At 48.1% G+C, this 24,624-nt stretch overlaps 1 pseudogene; it reads left to right on the top strand.

Moving 5' to 3' along the window:
• The window catches only part of LOC136583454 (peptidyl-prolyl cis-trans isomerase E-like), a 48,295-nt pseudogene that overhangs the window by 1,812 nt on the left and 21,859 nt on the right, over positions 1-24,624 (top strand).

The following is a 24,624-nucleotide window of genomic DNA, read 5'->3' as shown; positions in this document are numbered from 1 at the left end:
AATAACATCATTTATTCTCATAATTAAAATTGCCAGTAAAATATTATTCCCCACACCGGCCTCTAGATGTAATTACTGGCCAGGCCGGTCATTTACCAGCAGGGTGGCAACCCTAGTAATGGATGGGACATACTGGGAGATGAGGGGACAGTAATGAATGTAACTCATGGGGAGATGAGGGGACAGTAATGAATGTGACACATGGGGAGATGAGGGGACAGTAATGAATGTGACTCATGGGGAGATGAGGGGACAGTAATGAATGTGACACATGGGGAGATGAGGGGACAGTAATGAATGTGACTCATGGGGAGATGAGGGGACAGTAATGAATGTAACACATGGGGAGATGAGGGGACAGTAATGAATGTGACGCATGGGGAGAGGAGGGGACAGTAATGAATGTAACACATGGGGAGATGAGGGGACAGTAATGAATGTGACGCATGGGGAGAGGAGGGGACAGTAATGAAAGTGACACATGGGGAGAGGAGGGGACAGTAATGAATGTGACGCATGGGGAGAGGAGGGTACAGTAATGAAAGTGACACATGCAGAGATGGGGGGACAATAAGGATATGTTCACACGGTGGATTCCACCTGGAATTCCATTCTGCTGCAGTTTTCGCCATGGATCCACACGTGGCTGCAGCCATCAGTGGGCAAAATTTGCGAGCACATTTTTTGACGTGTATTCAAGAAAAGAAGTCGTATGTTACTTCTTCATGCGGATCCATGCAAAAACGTGTCAGACATTCAGCACGCGAATTTTGCCCATTAATAGAGCTAAATCCACATATTGATCACGAGCAAAAGCCGTAAATGGTGCCAAATGATATCATATAGAATGCCCTCATAGTGACCCATAGAAAGCCACCCAATAAATACGGCAAGATACTGAATGTCACTCGAGTGCTACACAGAGTGCCCTCATAAATAGTATCAGATAGAGAGTGTCCCCACAAATAGTGCTAGACAGAGCGCCCCCATTAATAGTGCTAGATAGAGTGCCCTCATAAATAGTATCAGATAGAGTGTCCCCACAAATAGTGCTAGACAGAGCACCCCCATTAATAGTGCTACACAGAGTGCCCTCATAAATAGTATCAGATAGAGAGTGTCCCCACAAATAGTGCTACACAGAGCGCCCCCATTAATAGTGCTACACAGAGTGCCCTCATAAATAGTATCAGATAGAGAGTGTCCCCACAAATAGTGCTAGACAGAGCGCCCCCATTAATAGTGCTAGATAGAGTGCCCTCATAAATAGTATCAGATAGAGTGTCCCCACAAATAGTGCTAGACAGAGCACCCCCATTAATAGTGCTACACAGAGTGCCCTCATAAATAGTATCAGATAGAGTGTCCCCACAAATAGTGCTAGACAGAGCGCCCCCATTAATAGTGCTAGATAGAGTGCCCCCATAAACAGTGTCAGAATTCCCCTATAATGTACACAGGCAGCCAGTGTGCCCCCATAAACAGTGTCCGCCAAAGAACGTCACTGCAAAGAGCAGCTCGATCACACGTGCCTGACAGTGACCCTATAAAGAGCAGCAGCCATAGTGTCCCAGTAGTCTAACAACAGCCCCGTTCACAATATCAGAGCATTGCACAGTGCCAGCCACGGGGTGCCCACGTTAGCAGTGCCATATGACAGAACTGGAGGCAGGTTCACACGGATGGTATATTGATAGAATATCTCATCATTGTCTGATTAGTGAGGGGTCCGCTGTTGGGATCCCTACAATCCCCACACCTTGCTGTAAAGGAAGTGCAGCTGTATTCACCAGCATGATTGCGATGGAAAAGTTAAAGAGGCAGTAGGGCCGTTACCCGGGGAGTGCAGACATCCATGGATATCACATAGTATCAGATTAACATAATATGCCATCAATGACATTATGTGCAGGGTAGGATTATCCCTTCAAATGCAGTTTAATAAACAGACACTAGAGGGAGGCACTGAGCCAACATAGTTAATACACTACATAGCTGTGCCATCTATAGACATCAATGCCCTGCTCATCTGCGTTCTTGCGTTGTGGCACATGTGGACGATAGTGATTATCATCCATATGTAAAGAGACCTTCCTTAAAGGGTTTTTTTAACGGCCCATTTTTGGTTTAACATTTTTCTTTTTTTTCTCCCCATTAAAAAAAAAATAAAAACATACCTTATTTATTTGTCCGGCAACATATCCACCTGAGGGCTTGTTTTTTGTGGACAAGTTGTATGTTTCTATTGTATCATTTAATGTACCACATAATGTACTGGAAAGCTTTTAAAAATTTCTAAGTAGGCTGAAATGAAAAAAAAAAACCCTCAAGTTCGCCATTTTTTGGAGGGGGGGGGGGGGGTGTGTTTTTACAGTAAACAACCTGAAGCTAAAATGACGTGTTGGCTTTATTTTGTCAGAATAATTACAACAATATCAGATGTATCTAGTTTAGAGATGAGCGAACACACTCTTCCGAGCTTGATGCTCGTTCAAGTACTAGGGTACTCGAGATGCTTGTCACTCGAGTTGAACACCACGCGGTACTCGAGTCAATTGCATTTTCTTCCCCGCATGTTTAGCGCCATTTTCTAGCCAATAAACATGCGGAGAAGGCATTACCACTTCCTGCTGTGACGTGCCCCCCACCCCAGTAGGGAGTGGCTGGGCCGATCAGGTGTCCGCCGAGTACTTAAACTGGTCCCACCTGCGGCTCGCCTCAGACGCATGCTGGCAGAGGTTAGGGAAAGTGCTGCTGCTGATATAGGGACAGTGTTAGAGTAGGATCCTGTTGTCAAGAACCCCAACGGTCCTTCTTAGGGCTACTCCTTATAGTGTGCATTACTGTTGTTGCTGGCTGGGAGCAGTGATGCACCAATTTTTTTTTTAAGCATCTCGGGCTGTGCAGGCCATTTCAACTATAGCGTTCTCAGTCTGCAGTGTATTATGCAGAGTTTAGAGACGGAGCTGCCTATATAGGGAAAGTTTTACAGTACTCCTGATCCTCTGTGCAAGAACCCCAACGGTCCTTCTTGGGGCTACATCTGACCGTGTGCATTATAGTTGTGGCTGGCTGGGAGCAGTAGTGCATCAATGTTTGTATTACGCATCTAGGCCTGTTCCCAGCCTTGCAGTTATAGCATTCTCAGCCTGCAGTGCATAACGCAGAGTTTAGGGACAGAGCTGCTTCTATAGCGAAAGTTATACAGTCCTCATCCTCCGTACAAGAACCCCAACAGTCCTTCTTAGGGCTACATCTGATCCGTGTACTTTACAATTGTGGCTGGCTGGGAGCAGTAGTGCACCAACCTTTGTATTACGCATCTAGGCCTGTTCCCAGTCTTTCCGTAATAGCGTTCTCAGCCTGCAGTGCCGTACAACCAGCTTTCACCATGAAACTGCACTCTAGGGCTGGGTTCACACAGGGCGGATTTGCTGCGGTTTTGCCGCAGTTTTTCCGTTGCAGTTTTGCCGCAGAAGAAATGCTTCTCCGGCAAAACCGTTTCAAAGGTTAATTTTGGCTTGCGGATTTTCTTTCGGAAAAATCTGCAAGCTTTTTTTCCCAGCGTTTTTTTACTTTTTGCCGCGTATTTTGGTACAGATGTTGCTGCGTCCATAGAGGTCTATGGACAAAAAAGCGCTGCGGAAAAGAAAGAAGAATGGACATGCTGCATTTTTTAAAACTGCGCCGCAGTTGCATTTCCGCACTCATTTTTGCTGCATTGCACTGCAAAGGCAGCGGTTTTGCCGCAGTGCGGATATGCAACGGCAATCCGTGGCAAAACCGCAGCAAATCCGCACTGTGTGAACCCAGGCTAACATTTCCTAGCCTACTGCAAAGTAGTTCAGTTATACCATTCCGTGTCTGCAGTGCATTAGCAGAGGTCTCACCGCTAAACAGTAATGCAATATTTCCTGGGCCACTGCAAAATATTTTAGTTATATCGTTCTATGCCTGCAGTGCATTAGACAGAGGTCTCACCATGAAACTGCAGCCACTTCTATAGGGAAAGTTATACAGTCCTGCTCCTCCGTGCAAGAAACGCAACGCTCCTTCTTAGGGCTACATCTCACCGTGTGCATTATAGTTGTGGCTGGCTGGGAGCAGTAGTGCATCAATTTTTGTATTACGCATCTAGGCCGGTTCCCAGCCTTTCAGTAATAGCATTCTCAGCCTGCAGTGCCGTACAACCAGCTCTCACCGTGAAACTGCACTCTAACATTTCCGAGCCTACTGCAAACTACTTCAGTTATACTGTTCTGTGTCTGCAGTGCATTAGACAGAGGCCCCACCGCTAAACAGTACTGTAATATTTCCTGGGCCACTGCAAAGTATTTCAGCTCTGCCACTGTGCAGAGCGTCTCACAATACCCTTTTCTTGGTGGGGTTGAGATAGCCACAGTTACCAGCACTATCCATTGGCTTTAGAGTCTTCTCCCACTCCATACAGCTCCTATTATCTACAAATCTCTGCGTGCGGTAAATTACCCCTAGGTATCAGCGCAAGACAGCGGATTAATTTTTTCAAGTCACAGCATAGCATTCCGCTATCTACAAGTCTGTGTGTGCAGGGAATTAAGCCACAGGTGTCAGTGCTGTACAGTCGGGTAATTTATTTGGGCCCTCCTCTATTCTTAATCCGCCATGATGAGGAGTAGGGGTAGGGGTCGAGGGCACGGACGTCCAAATGAGGGTGTTGGCACAGGCCGAGTTCCTGGGCGTGGTAAATCACAGCCGGCTGTTGCAGGATTAGGAGAGAGGCAAGTTTCTGGGCTTCCCAGCTTCATATCACAATTTATGGGTCCGTGTGGTAGACCTTTATTACAAACAGAGCAGTGCGAGCAAGTCCTCTCCTGGATGGCAAAAAACGCGTCCAGCAATGTATCGACCACCCAGTCTTCTACGCAGTCCACTACTCCCGGCCTAGGGACTGCAACTCTGAATCCTCTGGCTGCTCCTCCTTCCTCCCAGCCTTCTCACTCCATGAAAATGACATATTCTGAGCAGGCAGACTCTCAGGAACTGTTCTCGGGTCCCTGCCATGAGTGGGGAAAAAACGGTTCCTCTCTCACCTGAGGAGTTTGTCGTGACTGATGCCCAACCTTTGGAAAGTTCCCAGAGTCTGGGTAATGAGGCTGGGGACTTCCAACAACTGTCTCAAGAGCTTTTTGTGGATGAGGATGATGAGACACAGTTGTCTGTCAGTGACGTAGTAGTAAGGGCAGTAAGTCCGAGGGAGGAGCGCACAGAGGATTCAGAGGAAGAGCAGCTGTACGATGAGGTGACCGACTCCACCTGGTTTGCTAAGCCTACTGAGGACAGGGCTTCAGAGGGGGAGGCAAGTGCAGCATCAGGAAAGGTTGGAAGAGGCAGTGGAGTGGCCAGGGGTAGAGGCAGGGCCAGAGCGAAGAATCCCCTAACTGTTTCCCAAAGCACCCCCTCGCGGCAAGCCTCCGTGCAGAGGGCTAGGTGTTCAAAGGTGTGGATGTTTTTTAGTGAGAGCGTGGATGACCAACAAACAGTGGTGTGCAACCTGTGTCACACCAAGATCTCCCGGGGAGCCACCACTACCAGCCTTACCACCACCAGCATGCGCAGGCATATGATGGCCAAGGTGGGACGAAGGCCATTCACCGCCTCTGGGTCACACCACTGCCTCTTCCCCTGTGACACAACCTGGCACACAGACCCAATCCCCCTCCCAGGACACAGGCACGAGCGTCTCCCGGCCTGCACGCACACCCTCACCTCCACCGTCCTCCACTCCATCCAGCAATGTCTCTCAGCGCAGCGTTCAGCTTTAGCTAACAGAAGCGTTGGAGCGAAAGTGGAAATACGCCGCCACCCACTCGCATGCACAAGCTTTAAACATGCACATTGCCAAATTAATCAGCCTGGAGATGCTGCTGTACAGGCTTGTGGAAACAGAGGCTGCCAGAGCAGCGACTGCTGTGCGATGTGCCCACACGCTGGAATTCTACGCTGCACATGTTGGCCAGGCTGTACGTGCAGCGTAGAGCAATGTTGGAATACCAGCTGCAACATGGGCAGCAGAGTGGTAGTCAGCCTCCGCAATTCTTTACTGAGGAGTGGGCATGGATGGCAGATATCTGCCAGGTCCTCGGAAACTTTGAGTAGTCTACCCAGATGTTGAACGGCGATGCGGCAATCATTAACATTACCATCCTGCTGCTTTGCCTGCTGAGAAGTTCGCTGCTAAGCATAAAGGCCGACGTTTTGCGGTTGGAACAGGAGACAGGGCATGACAGTATGTCGCTTGATAGCCAGACCACCCTCATGTCTATATCCCAGTGCATTTTGGAGGAGGAGGAAGAGGTGGGGAGGGGGGGGGGGAGAGGAGGAGGGGGAAGAGACAGCTGGCCACACTGCAGAGGGTACCCATGCTGCTTGCCTCTCATCTGTTCAGCGTGTATGGGCTGAAGAGAAGGAGGAGGATCCTGAAAGTCATCTTCCTAGTGAAAACAGCAATGTGTTGCGTACTGGGACCCTGGCACACATAGCTGACTTCATGTTAGGCTGCCTTTCCCATGACCCTCGCGTTAGACGCATTCTGGCCAACACGGATTACTGGGTGTACACCCTTCTAGACCTACGGTATAAGGAGAACCTTTCCACTCTCATTCCTGAAGAGGAAAGGGGTACGAGAGTGATGCAATACTACAGGGCCTTGGTGGAAAAAGTGATGCTAAAGTTCCCATCTGACAGCGCTAGTGGCAAAAGACGTAGTTCAGAGGGCCAACTAGCAGGGGAGCTGCAGGGATCAGGCAGCATGTCCAGCGCATGCAGGGGAACACTCTCCAAGGCCTTTGCCAGATTTATGGCTCCCCAGCAAGGCTGTGTCACCACTCTCCAGTCAGAGGGAGCACTGTAAAAAGATGGTGAGGGAGTACGTAGCCGATCGTACCACCGTCCTCTGTGATTTTAAATCCCCGGCTGCTGAATACTACTCACAGCAGTTCAGGAAAACTGCCGGCCGGCCACGGCTGAACTCCGTCTGCCGGGACAAGGTGAGTATTTTTTATTTTTTTTTTACTTTTTACACATTTCTGGATGAATTTCAGGGAAGGGCTTATATTTTTAAGCCCTTCCCGAAAATTCATCGTGAGATCGCCCGCTGTATTGCCGGCTCCATTGAATTCAATGCGCTGGACAGCGCTGCACTGCTCCGGCCCGTTTCTAATGAAACGCGGCTAGGAGCAGATTTTTCGGGCAATTTTTCGGCCCCGGTCACGCGATTTGCAGATGTGCATCCGTCATGCGATCCGCAAATTACGGGGAAAAACGCCCGTGTGACCGAGGCCTTAGATGCAAGGTGAATATTAATTTTGTGTGCTGCTTAAATAACTGTCCTATTGATTAAAAATGATAGAAAACTTGTTTTTACACTTGAATCAAAACTCTAGAGTTTATTTGCAACTCATGCTCTAATTGAGCATTCTGTTGCTGCTGTTATTTAACTAATTGGCATCACAACTGGTTTTCATTTTTTTTTTCATCCTTGACTTCCAAAAGCCATAGTGTTTTCTTGCTTGTATGTCAACGTAACCATATGTGGGCGTGTGTTGCCTGTTAAGTTCTGTTTTTTTAAAGTCCCTATTTAATCTGCCATAAAATGTATTGATACATTTTGAAAATAAATATGGGAGGTAGAATGGATAAAAAAATCGCAATGTGAACAATTTTTAGTAGGTTTAGTTTCTACAGAGTTTACTGCAAGTAAAATGGTATGGTATCTGTTAGTGCAAATAAGGGAGATGGAATAATATCTCCACAGTGCCACCTATTGGAAGGCAGCATTGCTTCAAACCAAAGTTAGACTCTTTATACAAGCCTTGTAACAATGACTGGGAATCAAAAGCAAATCCAGACTCCATGCACAGACAGCTGTTTCGTGGTATTGATAATGGTGATACCAAATTATAGAAAGCTTTTGTTATGTTTTTTTGGGGAAAAAAAATCTGTTTTGCAAAATTGCTTTGTGTCAAAAGTTTCTACACCCCATATCTTTGTTATTTAATGGAGCTGTGTGAGGTTGGTTGCAGGTTACCATGACAATCCCATGGTGGCATTTGAGTGACCACTTAGATGCCTAGATCAATAAAGAACATGGCATCCAAGGAAGTAAACGGCTGAAATAATAGTTATCTCTGATCCTGGCCTTTTGCGGGTGAGTGCCAGCTGTATGAGCCTGCTCCATAGACTTCTTGCACGCATCTACACTCCTTGCGCGCATCTATCATAAAAATATGACAGATGGTATCAAGGGGTTAAAATTGATAGCCTATCCTAGGCTATCAACAGTAGATTGATGGGGAACTGACTGTTACCACCCCAGATGGATAGCTTCTTTAAGGGACTTTCTTGTTTACTAGGTAAACGGTTTAGTAACGGCTTTGTTTGATACTACAGCTTCTTCACATTCAAGTGAATGAGAGCAAGACGAAATATCTGGCAGCATATATAGAAAATAGGAAGCAGCACCATAAGCAGATTCTTCACAGTATCTTATAAAGATAAAAGTTGCTTATCTTTATTTAGGCATCCAGGGTCTGCCACTTTTTAACCCTGGATGCCTAAATAAAGATGAGCAACTTTTATCTTTATAAGATGCTGTGAAGAATCTGCTTATGGTGCTGCTTCATATTTTCTATATATGGACTACTTTGGTGGAACCTACTGAGGTCGAGTTCTCTGGTTAAGCCTGCACCTTTTTCCATGTTGCACCCCCACTGTTACCCACTGTTAGTGGTTTTATTTTGGAGTGCTGCTGTTCATTTTATCTATTTTCACTGAAATATCTGGCACCATCGCTCCTAATAAAAACTAAACTGTACAGAGCATTGTAAACAGTCATGGTGGTGGCCCCTTAAGAGAGCTGTTAGGTGGTGGTGCTGAGAGTCAGACCCCACCGATCTAATCTAAGGATAAGCCATCTGTTTTAAAGAATTGAAAAAAACATTTTTTCCACCTTTTACTAATTGCATTTTTTTTTTAATTTACAGGTTTTATTTTGTTCAGATCTAAAGAAATTCAGAGAGAGTTCAGGATATAAACCAAACGCAAAAACAAAAAAGAAGCTAAAAGGATAAAAATAGTATTTCTTTTTCTTTTGTGTTTTTCTATACATAATCATTATTTCCCTGTGTAGAAAAGAAATAAAGTGTTTATTCTCTATTACTCCTGTGTCGGTGGTATAAGTTTTATAAATAAATTTCAGATACAAATCTTCTCAACGTTTTGCAGCATATGGTACAATGATACTGTCTCTTAATAAAAGATACTAACTGGCAGAATAATGGTTTCTGGCATCTTTTCCAATGTTGTAGGGTTTTTCTTTAACCCCTTCCCTCCCCATGACGTAAGGGTACTTCCTGCAAAATGACGTACCCTTACGTCATAGGGATAGCGTGAGATCATAGCAGATCTCGCGCTATACCGCAGCGAGAGCCGACTGTCACTAGTAGCCGGCCACCCGCTGCAACAGTGGGGGGCATCGGAGATGCGCCCCCCCCGCTGTTAACCCCTCTACTTAGATCCTGGCAGGGAAAGGGTTCACAGAGGGAGCGTACTCCCTCTGTGACTTCAGCCGGCTCTCGCAATATAATCGCGAGAGCCTGGCTGGTTGCTATGGCAGCAGGATGCAAGATACCGGAGTCCTGTATTGCCATTGCCTAAGATCGCTATAATAAGCCGGCATGGCAGGAGAGAAGTCCTGCCATGCCTTATCCTAGCGATCTTCAGTCCTGCAGTGTAAGTCCCTCAGATGGACACAGATTGTGTAAAAAGGAGAAAAATAAAGTACAGGCGGAACAGGGGTGGGGCTAAGTTTCAGGAATTAGCCCCGCCCCCGGCCCGCCTCTCCTCATTAAAAATAGTGCAAGGGGGTGGAGAGGAGGCAGAGAGGGGGCAGGAGCATAGAGCACTGCTCCCGACTCTTCCAGTCTCCTCCCCCTGCAGAGAGAGACGCTGTATATCGGCTGGGCGTGAAAACCCAGCCGATATACGGCCGTCTGAATGCACCCTAAGGGCGCCCACCCACTGGCGTTTTTTTTTCTTTGCGTTTTGCGTTTTTTCTCAAGAGCAATTAGTATTGAATGTGTTCCTGTCCACTGGCGTTTTTTTTTCCGGTCCGTTGCAATTTTTAACATAGGAACTGTCAGTTGCATATGTGTCCTTATTTTTCTCTTAATGCACCCATGAATGTCAATGCAAAAGGCGCGAAAAAGCCGTGAAAAACGCGCCAAAAACGCGCGGAAAACGCTGCGTTTTTCACGCACGGAAATTGCAAACGCCAGTGGGTGGGCGCCCTAAGGGTGGGCTCACACAAACATATTTGCATTGCGTATTGCATGTGCAATGTACTAATATGTGATAAATGGCGCCAAAGAAAGTACATTGATTTTTATTGTTCCACTCACACTTGTGTATATTGATTGCGTATGTTACTTGTGTAAAAAAGAACGCAGCATGTTCTATTTTAGCGCCTAAGAGAACTATTGTTCACTAAGGGAGTGTTTGCAATCCAGTGAATGCACAATTTTTTTATGCACCGGCTTAACATTGCAAACTAAATTTTGTTCACATAATGCAGATTCTAAATTTATTGTAGGCTTCACTATACAAGGTTTTTTGGTAATTAGATCCTGTTTCGCAAGCAGCAGAAAAACATGTGAACTAATAAACCCCTTTCAGATTCAAGGGAGCGTTCTGGATACCAGGGGGCCTGAATTGAGGGAGGAGTGGCGCCTCAACTTTAATACAGACATTGCTACATGGCTGGCATGGGCGAGCCAGAGGGAGTTTGATGATATCGAGACCAGGACCACTTACCCCACTGGTAGGGACCCCTGATCTGTTAAAAGGAGTACACAGTTTGCCAAGGGGATCCTGGTTATTGTATTTCCATTTACATAACTATATTACCATGCTTGCTCCAAACTCTGACCTGACAGTATATCTCGCACCATTCAAAAGACAATGCACAGCAGAGAAGTCACCCACGCACATGATCTCACTAGTGTACGCGCTCCTGCTGGATGGTCGGATGAAGAACTCCGACCCCAGTTGGATCAGGAAGTGGAAGGAGGCATTGGGGAGGCCTGTTCCCCGAGAGCTCTGGTCTAAATTTTATGCCCTGTCAAGTGAAATGAATATATCGCTCAAACTACAGGAGCTCAACTTCAAAATACATTCACAGTGGTATAGAACCCCAGTCAGACTGCATAGAATGCACCCCTCAGTTTTGGAACAGTGCTGGAGGGAGGTGTATGTCAGGCAGGGGCTCCATGGTACGTATGTGGTATTGCCCCCTTTTCGCAAGATGTTGCCCAATTATACAAAGCCATGTGTGCATCTTCACTGCAGTTCACACTGGAATTGGCACTCCTATCTATCTTCCCTGATCTCCCAGCTGAAGAAAGGTCTGCTCAGACTCTTTATTATGGCAATGAGACAGATAATCCCAGGATATTCAAGGCAGAGCATTGCTATTCCGAGAGTGGTGTGGTTGGAGGCCATAGAGGAGTTTAGAAGCAGACAACTCAAAATTTGATGCTACTTGGGCCGTCTGGGTGGAGTTCCAAGACTCCCCCTCTCTCACATCTTAGTTGAGGAGTGGTTTGATGACATAACAGATCCCAGGTAAATTTTCATGCACAGTATTGGTCTATGTCCCCAGGGTATTTTCCCTTCCCTAAATTCCCCTTCTAATCCCTCTTTCAGATTTTCTTATTCTTCTTAACTTATCTGGCTTTCCTCTTCAAACTATTTCTATACTTTCACATCGCCCCGTGAGACGAGAGGGAAGCAGTGCCCCCCTTCTGGCATGTAGGAGGGCGGTTACGCTCAAATCGGAGCCCCACATCCCCGGGGGAATCAAAACAGGCCGCAAAAACCCACGCAAACAGGTGGTCAATGCGATAGCTCAACCTCTATCCCAACCTACCCACACGCACCCTTCCCTAACTGCCCGCCGAGCTCTTCGGAGCCCTAACCCTGGTTAATTCTTCTGTCGTTTTTTTCCTTGTTCTTCTCTCTACCGCCTCATGGACCCCTACCTTGAGGTGGGAAAGAATCCGGTTAATAAAAAGAAAAGTGTGGGCGGAGGCGGGCCAGATACAGCCTCCACTGCGATGAGGCAGTGGAGAGGGAAAGTGGGCGCATCACTAAGTATGTATACATTACAATTGCTTTTGTCTGAGATGCACTCCATGTTTGCTCTTTCACATGCCTTCCAGCCTCAATAAAAACTTATTGAACTAAACTATTTCTATACTTTCATATATATCTAGACTAAAATGGACAAGAGGGGAGGGGTTGGCGCTCGGCAAGCTATCTTAGGGGGGCCAGAGGCGGGAGAGAGAGGGGCTGGATGAGAATCTCCCAGACAAGACACAGAAGAATGTGGTAATGTTTATTTTGTTCTATGCATAAATAAAAGGGACCGAAGAAAATGCCACATTAAGGCTGCCTGTCCACGGGTGGGTTTTCATTGCATTCCCCGCAGCGATAATCCGGCCGTGGGGAACGCAGTTAAGCTCTCCATAGCATTGCTATGAAGAGCGCTTGCCCCCTGTCCACCAGTGGAGAATAATTGTGATTGTCTGCTCGCGGACGGCAAATCGCAGCATGCTGCGATTTGCCGCGATTCTCCGCGATCAGCCTATCTCTCAGATAGGCTGACAGTAGAGATCCGTCTGCCGGCTTCTGCTCCCGGGCGGCGGTATCCTGCGGTGGAGTGGCTAAGACTGTCTGTCCATGGGCGTTGCATTTTCCTGCAGTGAATTTAGATGCAGGAAACCGCTAAAGTCACTGCGGTTCTCTGCGATGAACCTATCATCAATGATGGTTCATTGCGGCATGCCGCAATTTTTATACGTGAGTGGAAAATTGCAGCTGGCTGCGCTTTCCATAGTTATCCTTTGGAAAGCGTTCATTTGTTGAGCCACATGCGGATTATTGCAGCAGATAACGCAATGATATATCGCCTGTGGACAGGAGGCCTTAAGGCCCATTTAGGCACAACGATTATCGCTCAAAAGCGATCTTTTGAGCGATAATCGTTGTGTGTAACTGCACTGACATTGTGCAGTTTTTATTAAGCCATCGCTCATCGTTGTCTTTCAGCTTGCTGAAAGACAACGATGAGTCTTATCAGGGATTCACAGCGGGATACAGCTGATACTATTGTTTCAGCTGTATCTTGCTCCCTGATGACAGGCTGGGTATGAAGAACAGAGCGGTCCAGCTGTGTTCTCCAGACCCCACACGGAGCGCTAGACTGTATAACAGCCGGGCGCTCCATGCAGAGAACAGCTGGATGCAGGAGACAAACAGGGACACCCTGCTTGTCTTCTGTATCCTCCGCTCAGAGCGCAAGGCTGTATAACAGCTGGGCGCTCGGAGCGGGGGAACAGCTGGATGCAGAAGACAAGTGAGGACACCCAGCTTGTCTTCTGCATCCTCCGCTCGGAGCGCTCGGCTGCATAACAGCCAGGCGCTCTGTGCAGAGAACAGCTGGAGCACAAGGTAATTGCTCAATGTTTGAGAGATCATCTTGCGCTGTAAGTGACACAACGATTACCTCTCAATGACATCTTTTCAGTGATCATCATTGTGTCTAAATGAGCCTTTAAGGATGTCATATCTGTATGCAAATATTTTATTTACAAACAGCCAATTCTTACTCAATGTCCTGTTTTCAAATTCTAACTGTATGTATTCTGCATACGAAAGTTAATAAAGATCTTTTTGAACATAAAAAGACTCAGGAGTTCTGTCATACATTAATCCTCCATGATTCAACGTTTCATTCTACTGCGCATACTTGGCTTTCAGTAGTAGGACAACCTGCTTTGTTTTTACTCCTGCAACTAAAGACATCCAAAGTGAAACTTCTACCAGCTGGAGATTATATTTACCTGCAGCGCTATTTGTCCAGTTTAAAAGAAATGGAAACAGAATGGAAACAAATTGAAAGCATTTGGTTTTTGAAAACCCATTGAAATCAATGGGGAAACAAATGAAACCTTTAGGGCTTCTACCCAGTAGCTCTTTTTTTTAACCCTGCGATATTCACAGCGTTTTTTTCAATGGGACTTTCTAATGTTAAAATTGCATCGCACAAAAATCGCAAGTTTGTGCTTTTGTGATTTTGTGCGATGCAATTTTAACATTAAAAAGTCCCATTGAAAAAAAACGCACCGATATTGCAGCATTAAAAAAAAAACCTAGTGGGTAGAAGCCCTTAATTGTGTTTTTCTGCTCCAGAAACGGAACAGAAAGACGGAAGGCCCTAATGCAGATGGGGACAAGCCCTAAGTTACTTTCTGCCCTTTAACATCCTAACAAATTTTATGAAGATCTGAGATGGCCAGGTTGGGAGTTCTGAAGATTTTTAAGATTTTGTCCACAAAGCTTAAACTGTAAACGATGCAGATTTTCTGTACAGAAAATCTGCAGAATTTTTGCCCTGTGCGAACATACCCTTAGGCTAACTTCACATGGGCGAGCACGATATAGTGCCATGAATCCTGCCCCCATATTGCACTCCCCACCATGTGAATTCCCTGTGGATGTGAGGCATATTCATGGCAAAACAGCCTCACATCATTCCGGGGAAGAAGCAATCCTCTGCCACAGCTGTCAGCCACTGTGTTGGATCACGGAGTTTCTTCCATTGATTTCAAGGGGAGACCTTACGATGATGCCGCCGGTCCCATTAGAAACCATGGGTGCTACGATCAGAGAGCACACAGCAAGATAGAACGTGCCCCGATTTGTTTCTCTCACGTAGCATTGCATTGCGGTGTCATGCAGGAAAAAAAAAAAAAACAAAAAGCTCATGTGTATGACCCCATTCAAAATGGGGGTAATTTGTGTGGGGTTTGTGTGTCTCGCAAAGCACAAATCTCACGTGATTTTCTTGGCCATGTGAAGCGAGCCTTAGTTATCTGTGCAGCTCTACTCCTGGACAAGTAAACTCTTTTCTTCTCCAAACGCTTATCCTGTCAACACTCACTCTTTTAGATGCGTCACAGCTCTGCTTGGTGATTTCTTCTCCTTAGTTTACTGAAAATGACTCCTGGGGGTAGTAGTCTCAGGGCAACTCACTGGATATCGCTCAGCCTCTTCCATTCTCCAACTCCTCTCTCAGCCTACTCCCTGACTGCCTGGTTACTTCTACTGACTGGCTACTACTACTGACTTGCTAACTTGCAAACACGTATGAAGCATGATCACATGACTTCCAAACTAACAACTTAAAATGATACATTTCCAGACAAACATCTTACATACCAGACAGTTAGCACTTACAATGCTGCAGCTATGCAATGCACATCAATCATGCAACACAGAGGATACTGACAATACAGTTAGACAAGTGTATGCACACTTTTCTGGAGGGGCCCCATTACTCCGGGCCACTACACAGGCAGCTGTGGCACTTTAAAAAAAAAAAAAAAGGTAGGTTCAATTCTTCCATGGAGATGAATAGGTAGGTAGGCAGGTAGGTAGGTTGGTTCAGTTGCAGCAGCATTTTCAGCAAGCTCAGGCAGCCTTCTGACAGCACCCACAATGCACTGCGATGGATTTAAAATCGTTTTCATAGCACAGCCTTGTGAATTGCCCCACCCCTTATCCTTATTCCTTTTGCACCGGGCTCGCTCACACATCCTGGTCTTGCAGTGCCTGCAGCACTCTTCCCCTCCGTCCTTTTGCAGGATCGTTCAGTGGGTGATTACCTTGCAATCACTTGTTTCCCTCTGAAGATGCGTCGCTCCGAGGGATCTCTTTGGCTGGACGCATTTCGAGTGGGGACAGACAGAACTTTTCCCCTAAAATGAGGAAAATTGGCTTCAACCCCATAGTGGGTTATTGCCTTCCCCTGGGTTGATATTAATAGCACTAGTAAGAATAATGATAAATTATCATCGTCATCATCATCATCACCCTCAACAAAGGCTGAAGAATTTACACGTACAGCAGGACTTTTTTTCCACCATACATAACTATTAAAGATGAGCGAACGTGTTCGGCTCCGCCCCTTTTCGCCCGAACACCGAACTTTGCGAGCAATTCCGTGCTCGGGCGAAAAAAGTTCGGGGGTCGCCGTGGCAGCGCGGGGGGGTGCGGCGGGGAGTGGGGGGGAGAGGGAGAGAGAGAGGGCTCCCCCTGTTCCCCGCTGCTGCCGCCCGCGCCGCCGCGCCTCTCCCCGCCGCCCGGCGCCCCCCGACACTGAAGTCCTCGGTAAAGCCGGTGTCCGGGTGCGTAAGTGTTCGTTAAGAACACGTTCGCTCATCTCTAATAACTATAGATATGGATGACATATATAAATAAATCTTGCTATTTGTATAGCGCCAACTTATTCCACAGCGCTTTCAAGTCATTTAGAGAGATAATATATAAGTAGTTTCTATGCTCTATATTGATTAATAATAATGATTTTTATTATAGATTTTATAATGTGTCAATAGATACACAGACATGCATACACACTGTATGCTAATGAGCCCACCTGTCTGGCAATTGAGACTACATTGTGATGTCATCAGTCTATTGGGACACGGGCAGTATAGAACTATAAATGCCAGAGCTTGGCGGCCATCTTAAGGCAGTCTCCTCTGCAGCTAGAAGTGGGCAGATGTGTCCTCCTGTATCTCCCCACAGAAGTTACAGGAACTGGATTATTTTTTATTTTTAACAGAACACCTTTTAATTCAGCCCTCAAGGGGGAGACAGTGGCCTACAAAAATCTAATTGTCCGCTGCTGTGGCATTTAAAAAAAAAAGGTAGGTTCAATTCTTCCATGGAGAGGAATAGGTAGGTAGGTAGGTTGGTTCAGTTCTTGTCAGTTGGGGAATGCTTATGGGCAAGGCCTTATGCCTGGTGGTGCATGAAACATCTGGAAGGCTCGGGCCAACCTTTAAAGATGGAGCAGCATTTTCAGCAAGCTCAGGCAGCCTTCTGACAGCACCCACAATGCACTGCGGCAGATTTAAAATCTTTTGCATAGCACAGCCATGTGAACCGCCCCACCCCTTATCACCATTCCTCTTGCATGGAGCTCGCTCATGCATCCTAGGCATGCAGTGCCTGCAGCACTCTTCCCCTCCCTCCCTTTGCAGGATGGTTCAGTGGGTGATTACTTTGCAATAACTACTTTCCGTCTGAGAGTGCGTCACTCCAAGGGATCTCTTTGGCTGGCCACATTTCGAGTGGGGACGGACGGCAATTTTTACCTAAAATATGGAAAATTGGCTTCGCCCCATGGGGGTTGATTGCTTTCCCCGGGTTGACATTAATAGCACTAGTAAGAATAATGATAGATTATCGTCATCATCATCACCCTCAACAAAGGCTGAAGAATTTAAACTTACAGCAGGCCTTTTTTCCCACCATACATAACTATAAATATGGATTATATATAAATAAATCTTGCTATTTCTATAGCGCCAACTTATTCCACAGAGCTTTCAAGTCATTTTTTTATCCCCCCATACCCCATCAAGCTGGGTGCTCATTTTACCAGCCTCGGTAGGATGGAAGGCTATAGATTATAGATTTGGATTATATCTATCTTGGATTATAGATTTTGTGGATATAGATGATAGATTTTATGTATATATAGAGAGATTTATTATATCTATGTAGTTTCTATGCCATGTATTGATTAATAATAATAATCTTTAGATAGATACACACAGATATGCATACACACTGTATGCTAATGAGCCCAGCTGTCTGGCAATTGAGACTACATTGTGATGTCATCAGTCTATTGTCATGTCATCAGTCTATTACAACACTGGCAGTATAGAACTATAAATGCCAGAGCTTGGCGATCATCTTAAGGCAGTCTCCTCTGCAGCTAGAAGTGGGCAGATGTGTCCTCCTGTATCTCCCCCCAGAAGTTACAGGAGTTGGATTATTTTTATTTTTAACAGAGCACCTTTTAATTCAGCTCACAAGGGGGAGAGAGCGGACTACAGAAATCAAATTGGCCAATGCTGTGGCATTAAAAAAAAAAAAAAAGTAGGTTCAATTCTTTCATGGAGAGGAATAGGTAGTCCGGTAGGTTGGTTCAGTTCTTGTCAGTTGGGGAATGCTTATGACCAACGCCTTATGTCTGGTGGTGCATGAAATGTCAGGCAGGCTTGGGCAGACCTTTAAAGATGGAGCACCATTTGCAGTAAGCTCAGGCAGCTTTTTGAGAGCACCCATAATGCACTGTGGTGGGTTTAAAATTTTTTGTATAGCCCCACCTTGTGAACCACCGCACCCCTTATCACCATTCCTCTTGCACCGAGCTCGCTCATGCATCCTAGTCTTGCAGTGCCTGCAGCATTCTTCCCTCCCCCTCACTTTGCAGGATGGTTCAAAGGGGGGCTAGTTTGCTTCTGAAGGTGTGTTGTTCCTAGGGGTCTCTGGCAGTCCGCATTTCAAGTGGTGACAGAAGGAACTTTTTCCCTAAATGAGGAAAATTGGCTTCGACCCCATGGGACTTTATTGCTTACCCCTAGTTTGACATTAATAGCTCTAGTAAGAATGATGATAGATTATCATCGTCATCATCATCACCCTCAACAAAGGCTGAAGAATTTACACGTACAGCAGGACATTTTTTCCACCATACATAACTATAGATATGGATTATATGTAAAAATAAATCTTGCTATTTGTATAACGCCAACTTATTCCACAGCGCTTTCAAGTCATTTAGAGTTAATATATAAGTAGTTTCTATGCTCTATATTGATTAATAATAATGATCTTTATTATAGATTTTATAATGTGTCAATAGATACACAGACATGCATACACACTGTATGCTAATGAGCCCACCTGTCTGGCAATTGAGACTACATTGTGATGTCATCAGTCTTTTGTGATGTCAGTCTATTGTGATGTCATCAGTCTTTTGTGATGTCAGTCTATTGTGATGTCATCAGTCTATTGTGACACGGGCAGTATAGAACTATAAATGGCAGAGAGGCCCTACGCGGGACAGACCGGCCGAGAGGCCCTACGCGGGACAGACCGGCCGAGAGGCCCTACGCGGGACAGACCGGCCGAGAGGCCCTACGCGGGACAGACCGGCCGAGAGGCCCTACGCGGGACAGACCGGCCGAGAGGCCCTACGCGGGACAGACCGGCCGAGAGGCCCTACGCGGGACAGACCGGCCGAGAGGCCCTACGCGGGACAGACCGGCCGAGAGGCCCTACGCGGGACAGACCGGCCGAGAGGCCCTACGCGGGACAGACCGGCCGAGAGGCCCTACGCGGGACAGACCGGCCGAGAGGCCCTACGCGGGACAGACCGGCCGAGAGGCCCTACGCGGGACAGACCGGCCGAGAGGCCCTACGCGGGACAGACCGGCCGAGAGGCCCTACGCGGGACAGACCGGCCGAGAGGCCCTACGCGGGACAGACCGGCCGAGAGGCCCTACGCGGGACAGACCGGCCGAGAGGCCCTACGCGGGACAGACCGGCCGAGAGGCCCTACGCGGGACAGACCGGCCGAGAGGCCCTACGCGGGACAGACCGGCCGAGAGGCCCTACGCGGGACCCTATATATTTAAAAAATTATTTATTCTACTCACTTTTCTCTTTTTCTTTTTAATCACCGGACTGGCCGCCACCACCGCCACCCGAGACAGAGGCCGCCGCCACCAGCTGCACCCGAGACAGAGGCCGCCGCCACCAGCTGCACCCGAGACAGAGGCCGCCGCCACCAGCTGCACCCGAGACAGAGGCCGCCGCCACCAGCTGCACCCGAGACAGAGGCCGCCGCCACCAGCTGCACCCGAGACAGAGGCCGCCGCCACCAGCTGCACCCGAGACAGAGGCCGCCGCCACCAGCTGCACCCGAGACCGAGGCCGCCGCCACCAGCTGCACCCGAGACAGAGGCCGCCGCCACCAGCTGCACCCGAGACAGAGGCCGCCGCCACCAGCTGCACCCGAGACAGAGGCCGCCGCCACCAGCTGCACCCGAGACAGAGGCCGCCGCCACCAGCTGCACCCGAGACAGAGGCCGCCGCCACCAGCTGCACCCGAGACAGAGGCAGGCCGCCGCCACCAGCTGCACCCGAGACAGAGGCAGGCCGCCGCCACCAGCTGCACCCGAGACAGAGGCCGCCGCCACCAGCTGCACCCGAGACAGAGGCAGGCCGCCGCCACCAGCTGCACCCGAGACAGAGGCAGGCCGCCGCCACCAGCTGCACCCGAGACAGAGGCAGGCCGCCGCCACCAGCTGCACCCGAGACAGAGGCAGGCCGCCGCCACCAGCTGCACCCGAGACAGAGGCAGGCCGCCGCCACCAGCTGCACCCGAGACAGAGGCAGGCCGCCGCCACCAGCTGCACCCGAGACAGAGGCAGGCCGCCGCCACCAGCTGCACCCGAGACAGAGGCAGGCCGCCGCCACCAGCTGCACCCGAGACAGAGGCAGGCCGCCGCCACCAACTGCACCCGAGACAGAGGCCGCCGCCACCAGCTGCACCCGAGACAGAGGCAGGCCGCCGCCACCAGCTGCACCCGAGACAGAGGCAGGCCGCCGCCACCAGCTGCACCCGAGACAGAGGCAGGCCGCCGCCACCAGCTGCACCCGAGACAGAGGCCGCCGCCACCAGCTGCACCCGAGACAGAGGCAGGCCGCCGCCACCAGCTGCACCCGAGACAGAGGCAGGCCGCCGCCACCAGCTGCACCCGAGACAGAGGCCGCCGCCACCAGCTGCACCCGAGACAGAGGCCGCCGCCACCAGCTGCACCCGAGACAGAGCCTGCCGCCACCAGCTGCACCCGAGACAGAGCCTGCCGCCACCAGCTGCACCCGAGACAGAGCCTGCCGCCACCAGCTGCACCCGAGACAGAGCCTGCCGCCACCAGCTGCACCCGAGACAGAGCCTGCCGCCACCAGCTGCACCCGAGACAGAGCCTGCCGCCACCAGCTGCACCCGAGACAGAGCCTGCCGCCACCAGCTGCGCCCGAGACAGAGCCTGCTGCCACCAGCTGCACCCGAGACAGAGCCTGCCGCCATCAGCTGCACCCAAGACAGAGGCCGCCACCAGCTCCATAGTTTAAGACAGGAGTCCCCAACTCCAGTCCTCAGGAACCAATAACAGGTCATGTTTTCAGGATATCCTATGGTAAGAACAGCTGTGGCAATGTCTGAAGCACCGGCAATAATTACATCACCTGTGCAACACTGAGGAAATCCTGAAAACATGACCTGTTGGCGGTCCCTGAGGACTGGAGTTGGGGAACACTGATTTAAGAGACTCTTTGTTACTGCAAAATCTTGCATGTAGAGACAGTGTTGTTTAATAGTCAAGCAATCATATTCAAAGTAGTTGAAACTGTTCCAAGTTTGTGACTGTACCGCTAATTCAGCTGTCAAATAAAGACCTTTATTATACTGCAATGTGTGTTGTTGTTAAATCTACCTGCACACGCTTTCAGTAGTAGTCTGTGACCTGGTTCTTAACCCTTTCCAATCCAATTTGTATCCTGGTTTTCCTAGGGGGCTTACTCTCTTTCTGCCGTTATACAATGGCGCTATATGCTGGCTAAAGCCAGTACTGCATGAGGTGACACATTGGATAGGCTCCGACAGCAAAGAAGCTGGCAATATACAGTAAGAGAACCCCAACGGACGTCTTCCAACATCCGAGCTGTACAGCCTCAAATCACAATGTCTTCAGAGGTCAGACAGTGGATTGGAAAGGGTTAATTTGAACTAGGGGCCCTCTAGGCTCTGAATTGAGGATATATCCTCTGGCAGGCCTCAATGCAAGATTCTGCAAGGCTACCCATTGTATAGATTAGCACAGCGCTGTTTCCATAGCTCTTATTGAAGAAAAAAGAAGCTACTGATACAGCATAAGGGCTTATTCAGACGTGCGTAAATCGGGCATGTTTTCATGTCAGCAGTGCACTGAGCTCCCACCCCCTCGCCACTCTTTGCAATGGGAGGGACGGGGTGGACCTAAGTTCCGCCCCCGCCCTGCCCCTTCTATTGCAAATAGTGGCGAGGGGCGTAGAGGGGGCAAGAGCTCAGTGCATTGCTTCTGGCCTGGCCTGCTTCCTCACCCTGCAGAGAGGGACAGCGTATAACGGCCGAGCGTGATAACTCACCGATATATGCACGTCTGAATAAGCCCTAACACCGTGCACTGTGCTGCTTCCTTAACTCTCAGACTTTGATAACAGTGTAGTGTTGGGCTGTGCCGTTTCCTTAGCCGCCATACACTTCAATGAGATTAACAAAAACAGCTCTGTATTAAGCACTCAGTTCTCCTCTTTGACTGGCAAAATGACGATCCAATACTCCCCTCTGCATAGGGTTTGTGTTGACAGTCTGCATTCAACCCGTTTACAGAAAATCTGACTACTGCAGCCAATCAGAGACCTCAGTGCTTGAATGCTGAGGTCTGATTGGCTCCATCTGCCTGTGACATTCCATACACAGGCCGACTGCAGCCTGTCCACACTGCATTAGAGAGAAGACTGAAGGATGTGACACTGCAGCTGTACAAACCTGGGAGAAGGGCCTATACATTATTTCTGTGTAATATATATTTTTTTGCATGGCGAGCAGGAATATAAATGGAACCTGTCACGTCCCCACCGCACCATAGACCAAGTTAGTGCACCATTAGGGGATGTGACCGAGTCAGGCGATGTATTTTTTATACTCACCGATCCCCACGATCCAGTGATGAGTCTCATACATGTGCTCTCCAACAGACGTGTATGGGAGTGTGCATGCACAGGACTCGGAAAAGAATCGGAATTTCGCACCATGCGTTGTCTTCAGAGGGGGCATCGTGAGAGTTTCTAAAAAAATACTGTATCTGGCTCCCTGTCACGTGTCCCAACAGCACCATAACTTTGTTTATGGCGCTGTGGGGACTAGACAGGTTTCTTTAAAAAAGAAACAAAAAACTAAGTGACAAGCTCTGCTGTGTTATTGCGCAATAGAAGAATAAAGAAAAATCTTCTACATAGTTGGCATCACTGTAATTGTACCGAGAATAAAGGTAACACATTATTGCCACATGGTACTGTAGAATTTAAAAAGCAAAATAAAAAGCAACAGTTCTGGTTGTCTGAAAAAAGTGCCAAAGTTGGCCTGGTAAGTGGTGGGAGCAGAGTGCTTTGGTAATTAAGGAGTGCGGACTCATTCACATTAGCGATTTTGCCTCCGTTCAGGCCGTCTGTCCCATTTTTGGAGCAGAGCGACCAAATTAAGGTCTCTTACACACTGGCGATAGGTTTTCTAGTGATTGAAAATGCATGATTATGAAACCAATGATTTTCAATGGTTTCTTTCTCATTTGCTATGTGTTTACTCAAGCCTCCGTGCGATACAAAAAAACTTGCAGTATCATCCATTGTTTTTAATGGGCTGGGGCCCCATTAAAATCAATGGGAGAAGATCGCGCAACAGTCTTGGAATCCCCCATAGCGAGGGGAGAGAGCGGGCGAAGCTACAGGGGATCTCTGACATATCTTGAAGAGATAGGGGGCGTGGCTAAAGGGCTTTCCCAGGGTTTAGCTGAGAGAAGGGCGGGGCTAGAGGGATTCTCATAGTGATTCTTGTCTAACAAAGAGAGAAGGCAGGGCTAGCGGGAGGATCCCGCTAAGCCCACCCCCTCTCTTGACCACAGATTGAATTATTATATCACTAGAAAAGTAAAGTTATGGGGGGAGAATTTACTAATACTGGAATTTGTTACAAACCTTGGCACAAAATGCTCCAAATTTATTAAGGGCTCAGGCCCATGGACTATGTGTAAAACGCAAGTTTAACTACAGAGTTTTACCCATCTTGTTGGGCGTAGCTACAGGGGGTGCAGGGGTGGCAGTTGCTACCGGACCCCAAAGCCTTAGGGGGCCCAAAGGCCCCTCCCTCATATAAGTAGACCAAAGTATTATAAACACCACATGTAAGTAGGGGTCACTGTTATAGATTTTGCATCAGGGCCCAAGAGCTTCTAGTTACGCCTCTGCTTGTGACCATACGCTCTGCCAGCAGAGAGCTGGCACAGACCGCGTATGGCACTACGCATGCCTGCGTATAATCTTTTATCACACAAGGCTACCACAAGGCTCTGTCATAGGCCCAGTGTTGTTCAACATTTTTATAAACGATCTGGAGAAGGGAATTGAAGGGAAACTGATCAAATTTGCTGATGACACAAAGCTAGGAGGGATAGCTAACACTAGGGAAGAGAGGGAGTATTCAAAAAGATCCAGAAAAGCTTGAACAGTGGGTGGCGACTAACGGAATGGTATTTAACAAGGAGAAATGCAAAGTCCTACATCTGGGCAAGAAAAATGAAAAAAGCACATACAGAATGGGAGGACTTGGGCTAAGCAGCCTTGGGTATACGAATAGTTCATAGACTGAACATGAGTCAACAATGTGATGCAGCAGTCAAAATGTCAAACACAATTCTGGGATGTATTTAGAGAAGCATAGAATCTAGATCATGTGAGGTAATTATCCCCCTCTACTCTTCCTTGGTCAGACCTCATCTGCAATACTGTGTCCAGTTCTGGGCACCCCACTTTAAAAAAGACATAGACAAACTGGCACAA

This window comes from Eleutherodactylus coqui, chromosome 1, assembly GCF_035609145.1.
Source record: "Eleutherodactylus coqui strain aEleCoq1 chromosome 1, aEleCoq1.hap1, whole genome shotgun sequence".
NCBI lineage: Eukaryota > Metazoa > Chordata > Amphibia > Anura > Eleutherodactylidae > Eleutherodactylus > Eleutherodactylus coqui.
This window is presented reverse-complemented; position numbering and strand designations above follow the sequence as displayed.